The following is an 18,684-nucleotide window of genomic DNA, read 5'->3' as shown; positions in this document are numbered from 1 at the left end:
CCCTGGGGCAGGGGTGGTCCCCTGGTTAAGGGGGTCCACAAGGCCACCCTATTTTTTTAAAATATGGCTTTGGGGAGGTATTGGCTCCCAGGGTGCATGGGGTCTGAGTGCCCCCCCCCCATTGAAACCTCATAAGCCCTGGGGAGGTTTTGATTCTAGGAGCATTTAAAGGCCCCAAAAGAGGAGTCTCATGCACTCACCTCTATTAAGTGCCACATGCCCCTGGGACCTGGCCCTCCCATGGGCCTAATAGTAAAGAAGTTAGGGAGTCCATGCTTTAAAAAAAATATCAGCAGGAGCCCTGGGACTCCACAAGAGGGCTAGGGGTCAGAATGTTCCTACCCTGCTCCCTGCTCCCTTCTCTATTTTATGTTTTTTATTGAGAAATGGCTAATGCTGAGTCCCAAGATGGCTGCCAACACTTCCTGGTTTTAGATGCTGGCAGCCAATCAGATCTCAGCTCGAGATTGGTAGGGTTCACATAGGCATTGCATCCCTGTATATATACATTTGAATTTTGGTTAATATTCCTAAAACTACTGGACGTATTCCCACCAAATCACAAGAAGGCACTTTCCTGGACAAATATCAACTTTTCTGCCAAATTTGGTGTAATTCTGTTCAACAGTTGTGCTTTAGCTATGTCTAAAGTTCCTATGGGAATTAACATGAGGAAAACGCATTTTAGGACCCCCCTTTTTCTCGTCTCCCGCTTGACAGATCAAAAAGAAACTTTCAAGATAGCAGCTGAAGGGAGCGTCGAACTAGTTTTAAAAATATTATGAGGATTTGTCAAATGATGCCAAAGTTATTGGCAAATGGAAAAAACTCACTTCCTATGGAAACTAGGTCCTAACTATAACTACCTACTGGCGACTGTCAGTGGATGATATATATAATATTTATATCTATGTTGGGGGCGTGGCTACGGCGCGAAGCGGAATGGCTGCCTGTTGAGGGAGCTCCGCTCGCCGGCAACTTCATCCTGTAATACCATCCTTATGCAGTGCCCCCACACATCGTAAAACCGCCGTGAAATGTGGCTTGTAGGGCATGGAACACAACGGAGGCAACAGTGCCGGTGAGGCAGAGCAATTACCGCCGTACCAAAACTCGGAGACCAGCCTGGCACTGGAGAGAAAATGGAGGCGGCAGAGTGACTACGGCCCGGGTCGAGGGTCGGGCGCCCTGGTGGTGCATTGTATTCGAACACTTGACGGACGACCTGGGGCCCCAGTCGGAGGTGGAAATTCTGGGAGGTGGCCGTGCGGAGCTGGAGCCGAATGAGGCACTGCAAGAGACTGTGTTATGTTATGTTATGTTATAACAAATTTGTAAAGCGCACGAAGACCAAGGTTTCATGGCGCTATTCTGGACTGGTTGCATACTGAGGCAGGGCTTACTCGTGTGCTTGTTTAAATAGCCAAGTTTTAAGAAGTTTCCTGAACCGCAGTAGTTCTGTGCAGGATCGAATCTCCAAGGGAAGCGAGTTCCACAGCTGTGGGGCCGGATATGCAAACCGGCATCCACCATGTCGTTTCCGCTTAAATTTCGGAGTGACTAGCAAGTGTAGATGTTTGGAGCGAAGATCCCGAGTAGGGGTGTACCTAGATAGCAAATTATTAATAAATATGGGACTATGACAATTTAGGGCTTTAAAAATTAAGCAAGCGGTCTTAAATGCAGATCGTTGAGGCAGTGGAAGCCAGTGTAGTTTTTTTATTAGAGGTCTGGCAGAGTGCCACCTGGGCTGCTGTGAGGAACTACGATACTGTGTTGGCCTGTGCAGAGCGAGTGCTGGGATCGTCCTCGGAGGCGCTCGGCTGGAAGTGGTGTGTGTGACCGAACCCGGCCTCTTAGAGGCTGGGCGAGTGACCGTGGTGGCGCCAGAACACGGAAGGGGAGAGGCGAAGCTGGCATCAAGGATCGATGCTGGAGGAGCCCAGACAGGGTAAGAGACGCGACTGGACAGGCTGGGTCTGGGCTGCTGGGTGACGCGATCGGCACTGGATGCCATATTGGTGGCACGTGGTGGGGATCGGGCTACTGGGCGGCAAGAGGTACGGGCCTGAAGCTGTGATGCGGGGGCCTGAGGCTGGATCGGGCCGCTTCCTAGAGGCTGGGGGGGCTTTTCTGTGGACATCGGGACTCCGACTGACCTGGTTCTGTTGGCCGGGGGGTCTGGGTAGACACAGGGGACTACTTGGCTGAAGGGGGGGATACCAGCTCTGGTTTGGAGCGCCATGCGCTAGGCAGCATTTGGTCCTATGTCTGGGTACCGAGGTTAGCTCCACAACGTGCACAAGACTCATAGCACTCCTGAAACGAGTGACAGAGACGGCGTTCTAACACGAGCTGAGACAACACGCGGGGATATCGCCTGCGCCTGGGAAGCGTGGCCTACTGAGCTGACTGGCAGAGACACATTCCGGAATACACTGTGCAGCTGTGTAGCGGACGACGGGGTCCAGGGTCGAACATTGCGATAGTTCAATTGAAAGCTGTGGGTGCTGACAAGTTGGCGGGGCTCGCGATCGGAGGCACAATAGTGAATACTGCAGCACCAGTGGCTGTCATGGGGAAATCGGAGCCCAAACAGGCTAAATTGCAATTCGTAAATAAGCGTACTACCCGGGCTGCTGATGGCATGGGTGATCAGGGTGACCCGGGAGGTGCTCAGGGATCAGAAGAGAGCGCGGCTGATGATAACAGGTCTATTTTGTTGGAACGCCGAGCTGGCATGAAATCGATAGACAGCAAGATAGACGCGCTTGCCACTAGGTTGGACATGGTCAAGAAGAAGGTTGAAAAACATGAGCACAGGCTGGATGTCCTGGAACATCGAGTCTCAGACACACATGATGCGCAGGCCGAATCCAAAACGCAGATCCTGCAGATGGAACAAATCTTGGAAGTCATCAGCGCGAAAAATGAGGATTGGAAGCGCGTTCTAGGCGTAACAACCTGCGTATCTTAGGCCTATCGGAAACGACGCCCATATCCAAAATGGAGAAATTTGTGGAGGAACTATTACGTGAACTATTCGGTCCTGTGCTCTCCACCGTGCTGACAGTGGAGCGAGCCCGATCATAGAGTGTCTTCTGAACTATGCCGACAGAGATGCGGGATTGCGCGAGGCGAGAGTCAAAGACCCGGTGATGTATAAAGGAGACAAGCTATCCTTTTTCCCAGATTACAAGCCGGGAGTTCAGGCGGCAAGGAAAGAGTTTGTGCAGGTAAAGAAATTGTTGAGAGAGGCCTCTGTCCCCTACGCCATGTTTTATCAGGCCTGACGCTGAAATTCACAAGGCATATCTGCAAGGGCTGGCTGGCACAGCGCGTGCAGACAGCGGTGCCCGGGGACTCTGGACTGAACAACACAGACTAGGAAGAAAGGGCTGCTCCGTCAAAAAGATTGACTGATGCGGACACAATCGTGACATCTGAGGTCGGCAGGATGGAGAAAATTCACTATGCTAATGGATATTCGTTATGCTCTGTTGTCATAAGGCGTGTGGGAGGTGGATTGCTGAAGGCCGGCGGCCGCACTAAAGTGCGGATTCTCGCTGCTGAACCGTTTCCCCTAGAGGGTGCTGCCCGAATGTTGGGATAGTATGGAGTTCAATGTAATTCAATGGGAGGGTAGTGAGCTTTCTTCTCGACCTGTTTGGGAGGTTGGAGTGGGTGGAGGGGGGGGGAAGGGAAGTGGGGGTTGTTGTATTTTTTTATTTTTTTATTTCACATCATGCTTTTTCAATGGTATGAAGATGTACGCAATGCAAATGGATGGGTGATGAGAGTGCTGAATCGACACACAAGATACTCCTTTGTGACTAGATGTGTTGAACTTGGTAATAGATATCCAGGATATTATGACTGATAAATGATGACCTGGAATGTCAGGGGCAAGTGGTAGCGTATCTGAACCGCCACATGATACATGTTGCTCTATTACAGGAGACGCATTTAACCAGATACACGGATGGAGGTGTGGCTGGTAGATGGGCGGGCTTTTGGCTGGCAGCATTGTATTCTTCCTGTGCCAGGGGGGTTATGATACTAATCAAGAGGGGGGTGGAGGTTCAGCCACTGCATATCTATACGGACGACGAGGGCAGATGTGCTATGCTTTGTGGTCGTCTTAGGGGATGATTGATCACCATGGTCCCATTGTGGATGACGCAGCCTGTGTGATTCACATATGTGGGGTATTGAGAGAATGGCCTGAGTCCTCTATATTTTGGGGGGGTGACCTGAATACTTATTTGAATGCAGAATTGGACAAGTCTAATCCTTTCTCCCACCGCACCCCCAATGTGGCCAAGACTCTGACATGTGCAATGGAAGAATTCGGTCTGAGAGATGTGTGGCGAGTGCATAACCCACAGGTGCGGGCAGGTACACACATGACACCCGCACTCGACAGCTGGTCGAGGCTGGACTTCTGGTTAGTGGGAGAGGAGGTGATGGACTGGGTGCGGGGGATTACATCACTGGCTCGTACACTGTCAGATCATAACCCAGTTCAACTAGATGTGATCCTCCCAACAGCTAGATGCCCGCCCTTCACATGGCACCCGCGCTCTGAGGCCTTACTAGACCCTGTATATGAAGCGACTGTAAGATACGCTATTATACAATATTTTGAGCTGAACAAAGGAACTGTTGCAGAAGTTGCTACATTGTGGGAGGCCTTTAAAGTTACGATTAGGGGAGTTTGCATCAGCACGGCGACAGGTATACTCCGGGATATACGTACCCAGCTGAAGAGCACTGAGGACGCACTGCGCGAGTTAGAACGCAAATATGAGGCAGAACCCAGAGCAGACACACTGGCTGAATTGCAGAAATTGCTCAAAGACTTTGAGGAATTGGCTGACACAGAAATAAAATACTTATCGCGGAGACATATGGCTAGACGCTATGGGGAGGGGGGACGGCCAGGGTGCGCCCTAGCGTTTAATATCAAAACGCGTATTGAGCAGCCGAGAAAGACTTGTAGATGAGCTGGGAGGTTAGCATCTTGATCAAGGTGACATACTAGAGCAATTTCGGAGCTTCTATGCGGACTTATATAAGTCACGGGGGCAGGTGCCGGAAACAGAACTCGAGTGTTATCTGGAAGACATAGCGTGTGCATGGCTCTCTGATGTTCATAGGGCATACTTGTGTTTGCCGATAGATGAACAGGGTGTGAAGAATGCGATTGCTGCACTGGCTAACGGCAAGGCACCTGGGCCAGATGGGCTAACGGTTGAGTTTTATAAAAAATATGTGGATCTCCTGGCGCCGCATCTTCTTGAAATGTATGCAGAAGCTCACGAATCTGGGACGTTACCTCCATCTTTGGGAGAGGCGTTGATGATCACGTTGCTAAAAAAAGACAAGCCACCGGACAGATGTGACTCGTATCGACCGATATCTCTGCTTAATATAGACGCCAAGATTCTGGCGAAGATTCTAGCGACCAGACTTCAGCCCTTGATGCAGAAATTGGTATTACCAGATCAGTCGGGTTTTATACCTGAGCGATCCACGTCTTATAATCTGCGAATGGTCTTTTCGATGTTTCATGTTCTTGAGCCATCGCTGCAGGCGGCGGCACTGTTTTTAGACACAGCCAAAGCATTCGACTCGGTTGAGTGGCGGTATCTACAGTATACATTGCGGCGCATTGGATTACCGCCATTGTTTTTGCAATGGATAGCAGTGTTGTATTTGGGGCTGAGCGCGCGGGTGCGCATAGGAGGTCTTACATCGGGCTCATTTCCAATAGGGAGAGGCACGCGTCAAGGGTGTCCCCTATCACCACTGATATTTGCACTGATACTGGAACCACTGGCGTGTGTGATCAGATAGCGACACAGGGAGGCTGCACTTAATTTAAATTTTCGGCCGGTGGCTATATCACTCTATGCAGATGATATGGTTCTCTTTGTCCGTGAACCATCTACATATTTGGCACAATTGCTCAGAGAATATGTACGTTTTGGTCGTCTGTCAGGGCTCTATATAAATTGGGATAAATCTTTTATAATACCGCTGACCACGTCCACCGTCTGTCCAGATTTGGAGTTCCCACTGGTATGGTCCACAGACCCGGTTAAATACCTAGGAGTCTGGGTGCACAGAGACCCAAAGGTAGTGGTCAGGGAAAATTATGGTAGGGCATACTCGTCGCTGGAGAGCCAGGTGGATACTTGGATAGCTCTGCCGCTGTCGCTGGCGGACCGAATTGCTCCAATAAAGATGGTGGTTTTGCCACAATTTCTCTAACTATTTCCTAACATCCCAATAGTGCTCACACTGCAGTTTTTCAAAACTATAAGGAGTCAGTTGATCAGACTAGCGTGGGGGGGCAGACATGCTCGTGTGCAGTGGACGACTCTGGCTAAAGGATACGAGAAGGGAGGGTTTGAGGCCCCTGATTTTTACATTTATTATCTGAGTGTGCAGGCTCAATACCTGTATTATTGGTATAGACCGCACGCATTTACTCCGCATGTCGCGGTGGAGGAGGGCGATGTGGCCCCGGTCCGGCTTCACAGTGTGATCACGCAGCGTAGTCGTGGTACTCCAAATACGGAGATCAATGCGGTTGATGCTACTGTTGCTGCCTGGTGGAAGATTGGGCATTTGGCACGAAAACTCCCGCTCTATGCACCGTATCTATATCTGGAGTGTCATGCTGCCCTGTCTGTGACGCAGGAAAAACAGTCGCTCCTGTTACTACATGAGGCAGGATTCAGACACATCTCAGATGTTTATTTGAACGGCTCTTTTTTAGCGGAAGAGGACCTACCTTATATTAGCAATCAGTCGTTGCTGTTTCGTTTTGCAATGCATCGCCTGAGACATGCGATTAAAGTACACTACACCACATACCCACAGAAACCTCCTGCGCTGGCCTCCTTGCAGTATGCGCTCACGGCCTCCAGCAATAAAAGTTTAATTTTGAAATTGTATAAAATGATAAAGCTTGAAAGTGTGGAGGCCCAGGATCGGAGTTGGGAGCGATTATCTGACTGTTTGCCTGCAACAATCTTGGAGGCAGACTGGAAATATGTATGTGGTCTGAAGGGGACGCTTAGCATGAATGGGAATTTGAGGATTATTCACTTTAAGTATATACACCAGGTGTATTACACCCCAATGAGACTGCATGGATATGGGTTGCGTGCGTTTGCGGATTGTATGTGTTGTGGCCGGAAGAATGCGGACTTTCTGCATTTAGCTTTGGAGTGTCAGAAAGTATGGGAATTTTGGGAACAAGTGGTGAGCTGTCTGAAGGTAATGGTGAGTGTAGATTTACAGTGCGATCCGCTTGCCTGCTTATTATGCTGTGTGCCGCATATTAGAGGAGTAACTGGCAAGTTTGTTCGTCTGGCCCTGCTGATGGCGGCTCGGAGAGTGGCAATTACATGGGGGACAGATGCCGTCCAAAAGTTGAGTTATGGATCAAAGACCTGGTCTATTGTAGAGACAATTTGGAGGCATATGCCAAAGAGTTGCCCGAGAGGTCGAGGCTCAGAGACATCTGGGAGCCGCTGAGGATGTATCTACATAGTCAAGGAGGATCTGAGGATGTCCAGTGAAGAGAACAGAGGGGTGCACGTATCGTTGTGTGCGATTTAGTTAGAAGCTGATGCGAGATAATACGACCCAGAGCATACGTTGTCAATGATGTGAAATGTTTAGTTTTGTTTCTTTCTGTTTGGGGGGCCTTCCTTGTTTTTGGGGGGGAGGGACTGTACATATATTGAAAGCAACCTGTGTTCTGATAAGAAAGTAGAATTCTGCATTAGATGGTCTATGTATCTTATGATGCCCGATGTTCTAAGCAGACTCAATGCGAAAATTATGTAGACGGATAATGGCTTTGTATTTGCCTTCTTTTTACATTTAATATATATATATTTTTTAAATTTATATATATTTATATCTATATTATAAAATTACCTACTGGTGGTTGCCGGTAGGGAGGTATAGTTAGGACACTGTAACTACCTACTGTTGAGAGCCAGTAGATAATGTATGTAATATAAATATTTAACATATATTGTATATTACCTACTGACGGTCACCATTAGGTAATTATAGTTAGGACCTAGATTCCATAGGAAAACATTTTTGGACTTGCCTATACTTTTGGTGCCTTTTGATGAATCTCCACAAAAGCATTCCAAAAAAGTAAGCTGGTGATTCTACTTCTGGATAGAAAGTTTTGGGCTGATTGTATGCGGGGGCTGAGAAAAAGAGGAGGTTCAAAAAAATGATTTCTTATGTAAATTTCCATAGAGATGTTAGATGCGACTACATCCTGTACCGCAGGATAATATTACACCAGATTTGGGAGAAAGGTAGATCTTGGTCTAGAAAGTGCCTTATTTGTGATTTGGTGTAAATCCGTATAGTAGTATTTGAGATATTAAAAGAAACCAAATTTGTATATCAAGAGACAAAGGATACTCTGCCGATCCTTCTTGGTTCCTCTGCAGCTTTGTGGATCCACCCACCAACAGCAATGCTATGATTGGCTGGCTGCAACCTGGGAGAAAAGTTTTGGCCGCCATTTTGTTCATCGAGGCTCGGTTCTCAGTGGGAAAAATAAAATGAAAACATGATGGGAGGGGTCAGAGTAGAGGTACCCAATCCCCTTGGGACTAAAGGAGGGGTCTGTGAGGGACCCCTCATGGACAAGAAATTGTCCAAAAACCTTTTTATATGCATAGTCAGGTGGATTTGGCAGAATCAACAGATCCAGACCCCAATTTATTTTAAACATAGACTCACTCACAGATCCACGCCCCTGCTCACACACTCACCCACACACCCACTTACACACCCACACATCCAACTAATGCAGTTTGTACAGGAACACTATCACCTCCATGAGACACAATCTGGATTCAGACCCTTCCTTAGCATTGAATCAGCGCTACTTCTATCTTCAGACTCAATACGCAAAATACTGATGATGATCAAACGGCGGCTCTAGTCATGCTTGACCTGACCGCCATTTTTGATACAATCTCTCATGGCCTGCTACTTGACAGACAACACCATGCAGGTATAGGAGGTCTGGTCCTGGGCTGGCTGGTGAGTTTTCTGGAGGGTCGCACCTTTCAAATTACTCTGCAACCCTATGTTTCACCTACACAACATCTGAACCAGACGGTGCCTCAGGGCTCCCCCTTAAGCCTGACCCTGTTTAATGTGCATATTCAAACATTGGAAGATCTTCTGTACAAACATGGGGTGCAGACGGTGTCATATGCAGATGGCACTCACCTGATCCTTACATTGTCCCAGGACAAAGACAAAGCTGCAAAGGATTTTAAGCTCTGCATGGAGGATATGGCAAATTGGATGACACACAAATGCCTCAGGGTAAATGCCAGCAAAACAGAGATCTGAGGGGTAGGGAAACAACCCTCCATCTGGACCTCGAGGTGGTGGCCTATGATCTCCACCTTCACTGAGCCAGAAAATTAAAAATCTTGGAGTCTGGTTTTACTCCACCTTATCCTTCTCTGATCATATTTCGTCTCTTACAGGTATTTGTTTCAGGATCTTACAAATGCCAAAAACAATCCTAGGGCTTATCCAAGACGATGCTAGAAAGACAGTGGTACAGGTGCTTGTGACAGCTAGACTGCACTATTGTAAAGTCCTCTATCTGGGCAACCAAAAACCAGCATATATATGCTCCAACAAGTGCAAAAAGCAGCCACTCGAAAGTTTCTAAACATCCCTAGATTTTACTCAACAGGTAGTGCTCTGGAGATGATCCACTGACTCCCTATTGAAGAGAGGATCTCCTTTGAAGCCCTGTTCTATGTCCACAGAATACTGCTGGGCAAGGGCCTGAAATATCTCCACCTCATGATACACCCTTACGCACAGTCTGAGATCAGCTGGAACCAGATTGGTCTGCATTCCTAAATTCAACACGAAACATTTCAGAGGTATCTATTTAAGGTACCTGGCAGCCAAGAGGTAGAATTCTCTACCTCTATACTTAAGACAGGAGACTTCAGAATTAGCTTTTAGGAAGCAACTCAAAACTTGGCTATTTAAGATTAATCTTGCTCCCTAGAGTTTCTTTACCTCTCTTGTTCAATAATGATCTTAGCTTCTAAATGGAATTCAGCATGGGGATACTTCATAATGGAGTAAATATTGCGCTATATAAACTGCCATAACATAACACCCACTCACACTCCCACAAAACAACTAACGCAGCCACAAAGCCACTCACAAACCCACTCACAGACACATACTTCCAGTCACACAAGCACTTACTTACCCACCACACACGCACACATCAACTTACACACCCACACAACCACTCACACGCACCCTCATACACCCAGGTTGCAGGGCTGTTATAGTTAGTAAATTGCATTAAAAAAAACATAGAAAGACACTGAAAAAACAAAGGTTACCTGGACATTATATTTAGAATACAAAATGTAAAATACCTTTTGAAATCTACAGAAAAAAACAGAGGTTACAAGGACATTATAGTTAAGTTCAGATTTTACGCACACAAAACCATACTTTTGTAAAGAAGAGACCTTCATTGATGATTTAAGTTGAGTTTATTAAGATATAAGGAACAACCCCCAACAGCTCCACTCGCCACCTCAAGCTGTCTTCTACTGGACTCCACACACCGGATTCCAAGAGTAGAAGCTCGAGGTTGCCTGGCAGCAATCATAACATAACATTAGAATGGAACATATCTTCCCTCTTTAAATAAACAAATAAAATTAATACCCATAAAAGAAATGTACCCACAAACATAATCCTGAAATTTATGTGGAGCAAACTTGGCACGTGAACTAAGTAATCTTGGTGGAACCATCTTAGTACTACAATTAGGTAGCCTAACAGTAAAACCTGTAACAGACGAAGATTTGGTTATTGATACCTCATTTCCAGAAACTTTACCAAGGTCTTTTAACAACCATTCACGTACTTCAGTGTCATTGCACTTCGTTACACGATTGGCATTCCACAACTTACCATCTGATAGTTCCAAAAGATTACCTTTAACCACAATGACCTTCTTAGGATCCGATAATTTTGAAAACCCCTTGTGCTGAAACACACCCAATTTTAATCTAACATACTCATCAACTTCGAATTTCTGAGGGCCTTTAAGTACATTTGAATTATGTCTATCCACATAAGAATTCTGATACGACTCAACTTTAGCACGTATAACTTTATCATCAACACATTTCCTACCACACATACCCATCCAAGCAGGCACCGTAATAGAACATGGAATCCTACCTTTTAGTAAACAAAAAGGTATTTCCCCTGTTACAGAGTGTGGTGTAGTCCTGTAATTCCACAAAACATTTTTTACCAAACACTTCCAATCCCTGTTGTTGTAAATAGCCATTTGAATACATTCTCTTAAAACACGGTTGAATCATTCAATAAGACCATTTCCCCTAGGATGATAAACCGGGTTCTCAAATGTTTTATTCCCCATGTCTTAAGGAAACAACTGAATTCATCGGAAATAAATTGCGGACCATTGTCCGATAAAGTTTCTGCAGGACAACCTTCCCTCCTGAAAATCTCCTCACAAAAATCAATTACATTCTCCGTTTTGTCTCCTCTAACAAAAGTGACTTCCAGCCACTTGGAAAAGGAAACCATTACCACCACAGCAAATCTACTACCAACCCCTAGAATGTCAAATGGGCCACAAATATCTATTGCTAATCTTTCCCAAGGAAGTTTCGGCCAATCCATATGTTGTATGGTAGTTTGCTTTACCATGTATGTCTTATCACTCCGAGAACACTCAACGCAATCTCTTACAAACCTTTCTATACTTCTATCCATTCCCGGCCACCAAAAATCCTCCCTGGCCTTTCTTTTCATAGCAGACATTCCCCCGTGACCTTCATGCAAGAGATTTAGTAATCTGGACCTCATAGAAAATGGCACTACCAATGTATCACCTCTTCTTAATATACCTTTCACAAACGATAATTCATTCCAGACTTCCTTATATGTAATTAAATCTACATGTGATTTCCAACCTTTTTTGGATGGAAGACACTCAATCAACCTTTTAATAACTACATCATCCAAAATTGCTAATTTCCAATCAGATTCCTCTATGGCTTGGCAAACTTCTTCTAACTTGGCTACAACCCATTCTTCTTCATCAACATCAATGTTCTCCTCATCATTTTTATCCACAAGGCGCGACAAACAATCTGCATTTACATTTCTAACGCCAGGTACATATTTAATGCAAAAGTTATATTCTTGTAATCGATAAATCCACTTCGCTATGCGTGGTGTGGCCTTTGCCGCTCCCGATGTTTAAAAGACATCAACCAAGGGTTTGTGATCTGTTTGAAGATCAAAACAAGTTCCCCAAACAAAATTCTGAAAATGCTGCACGCCCCACCAACACGCAAATGCCTCTTTTTCGATGGTGAAATAAGTGCTCTCCGCCCCTTTCAAAGTTCTGAAAGCAAATGCAATCACCCTTTCCTTCCCCTCATGCATTTGCATTAACACCGCTCCCAACCCATAACTACTGGCATCAGTGACAATAATACATATGTCATTGATGTTGAAAGGTTTTAAAGCAGCTGCGTTAACCACAGCTTTCTTAATTGGTTCAAATGCACATTGACATTGATTCGACCATATAAAATGTACATTTTTTCTCATCAATTCACGCAATGGAGAGACACAATAGAAACATTCCGAATAAACCTCGAATAATATTCAGCTAAGCCTAGAAATGACCTTACCTGATCTTTATTTTGAGGGATGGGCGCTTTTTCTAGGTCTTCCACTAATTTAAACTTGGGTTTGATACCTTCCTTACACAAAGTGTGACCGAGATAGTCTACTTCATCTTGGGCAAATTTGCATTTTTTAAGACTAATAGTCAACCACGCCTGTTCCAACTTACTTAAAGCAATTGCTAACACCTGATCGTGTTCCTCCCTGTCCTTATCCCAAACCAAAATGTCATCTTGGAACACTAAAATATTAGTCATACCTTTAAGAATGCCCTGCATGATGCGCTGAAAAACTGCCGAAGCAGATGCCAACCCAAACGGCATACGAATGAATTGGAATGCTCCTTCAGGTGTAATGAACAATGTTAAGTGCTTTGACTCTGGTTGTAATAAGACCTGGTGGTACGCACTTGATAAACCTAAGGTAGGAAAACTTTTCGCATTATCTACTGTGGCCAACATTTCATTTATTTGTGGGAGGGGATGACGGTCTACCCAGATATTCTCATTAAGATGTCTTAAATCAACACACATGCTAATGCTGCCATTGGGTTTGTGTGCGATAACGATCGGACTGAGCCATTTCGAAGCTTCAATTGGTTCTATTATACCTTCAGAGCACAATCTATCCAATTCCTGTTTTAACGGACTTCTCAAAGCTAACGGTACATTTCGAACTTTGTGTACTTTAGGTAAGGCATTATCTTTCAAAACAATGCGATGACTAAACTTCCTCAAACATCCCAATTTTTCCTTAAATAAACCAGGAAATTTCGACACCCATTCACTACTATTATCCCCTTCAGTCAAAAGTACTTACATGGAATGATTGGAATTCGAAAGTACTTGCATGGGATGGTTAGGATTTAGTATAATGTCTAAAGCTCTCTGATCTCTCCATCCCAATAAGGATTTTCCTTTTTCTACTACATATACCTTTGTTTCAACTTCTTTATCTGAACATTTTATGCTAGATTTAAAGTAACCTATAACAGGTAGTTTTTTGCCAGAGTAACCTACACGATTAACATCTGAAATGTACAATGTTTTGGATCACAAATCCTTCCAGACTTGTCTGTCAATTATAGTGATCGGAGAACATGAATCAGCCCACACTATTTATGTTTCTCCATTGACAAAAATTTCACATTTAAGAGGATTATACTCTTCAGAACCATTCGCAACATCATCAATCTCCTCAATCAAATATACTTCTACATCACTATCAACTGTATCCACATTTTCTTCAATAACATTAACAACTGATTTGGACTGAAAGTTACTAGCAGCTCTACACATCCTGGAATAATGTCCTATTCTTTTACATTTGTAACATCTACTCTTGGACGCAAGACAATGTACAGCATCAGAACTGTGTCTGTTGCTTCCACACCTATAACATAGAGTATTAAAGGAAGACGAAACATTTTTTTGTTTTGCAACAGGTTTGACCTCCTCATTAACATTCATTTTCTTTGGTTTATCCACAATTTTACATACTCTGGTAGTTCTGTTCTCAATCTTAGGTTCGGACAAAGATAGCTCTTTTACATATAATGTAGTGTTTTTGATGCGCTTTGCTATGCTAATAGTTTTCTCTAATGTAGGGTCACCCAAATCTAACAACTTTTCTTGGATCTTCTTGTTGTTCGTGGCATTAACCATCTGGGGCCAGATGTAGGAAGCCCTTTACCGGTCGGTAACGGCTGAAAACCGGTATTTTCGGCCGTTACCGACCGGTATTGAGCTTTCGGGATGTAGGAGACCGAAAATCTTCCGAATCGGTAAATTTACCGAATCGGTAAAGTTACCAATTCTGTAAAATACCGATTCGGAAATATTACCGAATCGGTAAATTTACCGAATCGCAACGGTTTGCGATTCGGTAAATTTACCGAATCGGTATTTTTACCGATTCGGTAAAGTTGCCGATTCGGTAAAATACCAAATCAGTAATTAAGAAGTGGTAAAAATGTATATTGAGATGTAGGGAAGCTCTGAAATACCGAATTTGCTTGATATTCAGTATTTAAGAGTCGGTATTTACCATGGATTGGAATCAGGTGGTAAACAGGTGCAACCTATAAAAATGGACCCAAAATGCAATTCTTCTTGCACAATGGCGGCATTTTATGTCATTGCAAGACGGCTACGGCTACAGGAGGAAGGAGAGAGGGAATGGCAGAGAGAGGAGCAGGTCTACAGACAGAGGATAACCCTGTTCATGCTCACAGAGGCAGAGATACTCCAGAGGTACAGGTTGGCCCCAGACACCATCACGGAACTCATCAGGGACCTTCACCCACTGTTGGAGCATACTACCCCGAGGGCACACGCTATTCCTCCCCACGTGCAGGTGCTGTGCAGCCTACACCTGCTTGCGTCTGGGAGCTAACAGAGTGTGGTTGCTGTGGTAGGTGGGGTGACCCAGAGCAGCCTGTCAAGGTTTTTCCACAAATTCCTTGACGCCATGTTACAGAGGATGGAGCATTATATATCCTTTCCTGCAACCCATGCTGAACTGGTCCAAACGAAATCAGACTTCTACCAGATGGCACGTTTCCCCAATATAATTGGCTGCATTGATGGCACGCACATTCCCATTTGTCCCCCTGCTGCCACCGAATATATATACAGGAATAGGAAGTCCACCCACACCATCAATGTGCAGGTGATCTGCAATGCAAAGTTCACCATTACTGACCTTGTGGCAAAATTCCCTGGGTCGTACCCACGACTCCTATATATTTCAAAACAGTGGCAACTATGCACGGCTGACTGCAGGTGAATTTGGTGAAGGATACCTCCTAGGTAAGACACAGTGTGCGACCCCTATCACACCTTTTGGAGTAAGCAGTACATGTATGCATGTGAGTAAATTATACCCATTTCCTTTTAGGAGACAGTGCATATGCCCTCCGCTCCTTCATACTCACCCCCTACCTCAACCCCTCAACACCCAGCCAAAGGAGATATAACCGGGCACACAAGAGCACACGCAATGTTGTTGAGCGGACCTTTGGTATCTGGAAAAGCAGGTTCAGATGCTTGCACAAGAGCGGAGGTGCAAGGCAGTATACCCCCATCACCTGCTGTAAGATCATTGCTGCCTGTGCCATGTTGCACAATCTTGCTGTGAAGAGGGGGACTGAGGTGGAGTTGTCAGACTATGAGGATCATGACGACGACATTGCTGTGCCTGAAACACAACCTGCTGGAGTGTCAACACCAAGTGATGGCAGATACAGACGTGAGGAAATAACACGCAACTATTTCTGAGTAAGTGATGACACTGAAACCTATATTGAAAGCACAAGCTTTTGTTTAATGTAGTATATTTCCAGGTATGTTAAAGAACAAAAGTGCAACAGTAAGCATTTCACAGCAATGCTCACAGTGAGCAAACACACACATACAGGTGTTGAATCCACCCACCGTAGTTGTATATTGTCACTAGGCAGGTTGAAATGGCAAAAATGTGCAACTAAAACTTTTTTATCTATGATTTTAATGTCCAATGGCTGTAGGCCATATTATCAACAGTTTATTTGCGGCCACGCTTTGCACTAGCAGGTGTATGTGGCTCAACCTGTTCACTGGGCGTTTGGCCTGTAGCCTCACCCTGTCATCTGCTGCTCCTCCTTGTCTTTACGACATGGGGGCTTGCCGTGCTGCTCCTACTGGTGCTACCTTCAGTGTCCGGCATGTCAATCGCAGCAGTTTGTGCAGTTTGGGCATTGAGTAGAGCCTCCAGCGCACCGGTCATTCCGGCTATGCCCCTTGTCAGCTGATTGCTGTTATGAGTCAGGACTTCCTGACTATTCATGCTACGCCTGCATAGCAGGTATGTGGCTGTTGCCAGGCGGTGGATAGATTTCTCAGTTCTCTCTGCACGCTGCTTCTCCCTGCGCCTTGATGTAATTTCAGAGTCCAGTTTTGTGCACAGTTGCAGCATGGATTGGGACATGTCATGTATGCCTGTTGCCATGCTCTTGTTAACTTCCACCAGTGCCCTGATGCCCTTGCCAATGTCCTGCATGTTGATGTTGAGGTTTCGCATTTGCCTTTGACAGGACATGATGCCCTTGCCCTGCATCCTCTGAATCCTGACCATGGATCCCTCCAGGCCTTGGAAGACACTGGACCCCTCCCCACGTGCACCTACACTCCTTCCTTGTACTGTGCGGCATCTACTGGTACTTGGTACAGGCTCTGTGCTGGGTTGCAGTGTGGCAGTGATGGCAGCTTCAGGCAAGTTGTGTGAGTCTTCACCCACCATTTCACCAGCAGCTGTCTCCATTTCCAGCAGTGGGGAGATGACATGCCTCCTGCTAGGGTGTGCAGCAGGTGTTTCTATTTCTAAGGATGCTGGTATTTCGGGTGACGAAACCAATAGTGGGGACTGTGTAGATATTGGGGAGGCCTGCATTTCTTCACTGATGTCAGGTTCTTGGGAAGGTGGCTGCCCACTCGGAACACCTGTGTCCTGTGATGCACTGGGACCTGGCTCATGACTGTCATCCCTCTCGGGTGCCGTGCCTTCTGCCTCCTCAGACTGCCTTCTGGATGTGTGACCTGTGGACATATGAGCACATATCAGCTAGGTGCAAATGTCTCACAGCCACTACAATTAAACATATGAAATAGCACTTAGTACATGCTACCTGCCCTTCATTATGTATGCATTCATTTGACTGACTTGGTGATTACAGTGCTGTGTGACATGCTCTTTCATTAACTGACTACGTGTACCATGATGCATTGCTACAGTTTTGCACAGACACCCTGGGACTGGGGATGGATGAGGGTGTGAGGGGGATTGCTGTGCATGCATCTTACCTTTTTTAGTTGCAGCTTTCGCCGAGCTGTCCACTTCTCCCAGTCCATGGACGCTTTCAGGCTCCAAGGTTGTGGCTACCATCTCCTCCAGGTCGGTGAGGGGGGTGCAGTGTTCTTTCCGCCACCTGTTTGAGAGGCCTGTTTGTGGTGGTCAGCCCATTTTTTTTTTGTGAAGCTCCTCAGGTCATAGAACCTCTTTTTTAAATCTTCAGTGACTCTGGTGGTCACTCCCACTGCATTTACTTTCTCTAAGGTGTCCAGCCAAATCTTCCTTTTTGCTGATTCTGGCACAGTAAGGGACTGCTTCCCAAAAAGTCTGTGGTGAACCTTTACCACCTCCTCAACAAGGACCTGTAGCTCCATGTTGCTGAATTTGAGCTTTCTTTTCCTTTCAGTCTGCTCTGTGTCCTTGCTGCTTGCCATCTTTAAATTTGAAAAGAGCACAAACTCTGTCTGCTGCTGCACCCAGTCTCTCTACTCCAACTGCCTCTCCAGAACCTTCTAATTACTTGCAGCTGCCTGTGTAGCCACTTCCTGGTAGGAAGGGGGAGGGTGGTTGCACCTGATTGGCTGTTGTGTTAAGTTTCACTTTTGCTTGCTGTCCGATTCGGTATTTAGGTATTTACCGATTCGGTATTTCCAATGCATTCCTATGGGCCTTTTGGCCCATAGGGATGAATGGGAAATACCGAATCGGTAAATACCGATTCGGTAAATACCGATTCGGTAATTTCCGAAAGTCCGATACCGAATTTTACCGAATCGGTAAAAAATACCGATTTTTCCTCTACATCTCATTTACCGATTTTTTAATACAGAATCGGTAAAATTCGGTATTTAAGAATCGGTAAAATCAGATTACCTACATCTAGCCCCATATCTCTTATAATTTTATCTCTGAGGTCCTTAAATCTGCAAGTAACAGCCAATTTTCTCAAAGAAGCAACATACTTCTCAATTTTTTCTCCATGAATCTGTTTACGTGAAAAGAATTTGTGTCTTTCAACAGCAATGCTTAACTTTTTCCCAAAATTCTCTTCCAACATAGTCAAGG

The sequence above is a fragment of the Lissotriton helveticus genome, chromosome 2_1 (assembly GCF_964261635.1).
Source record: "Lissotriton helveticus chromosome 2_1, aLisHel1.1, whole genome shotgun sequence".
NCBI lineage: Eukaryota > Metazoa > Chordata > Amphibia > Caudata > Salamandridae > Lissotriton > Lissotriton helveticus.
This window is presented reverse-complemented; position numbering follows the sequence as displayed.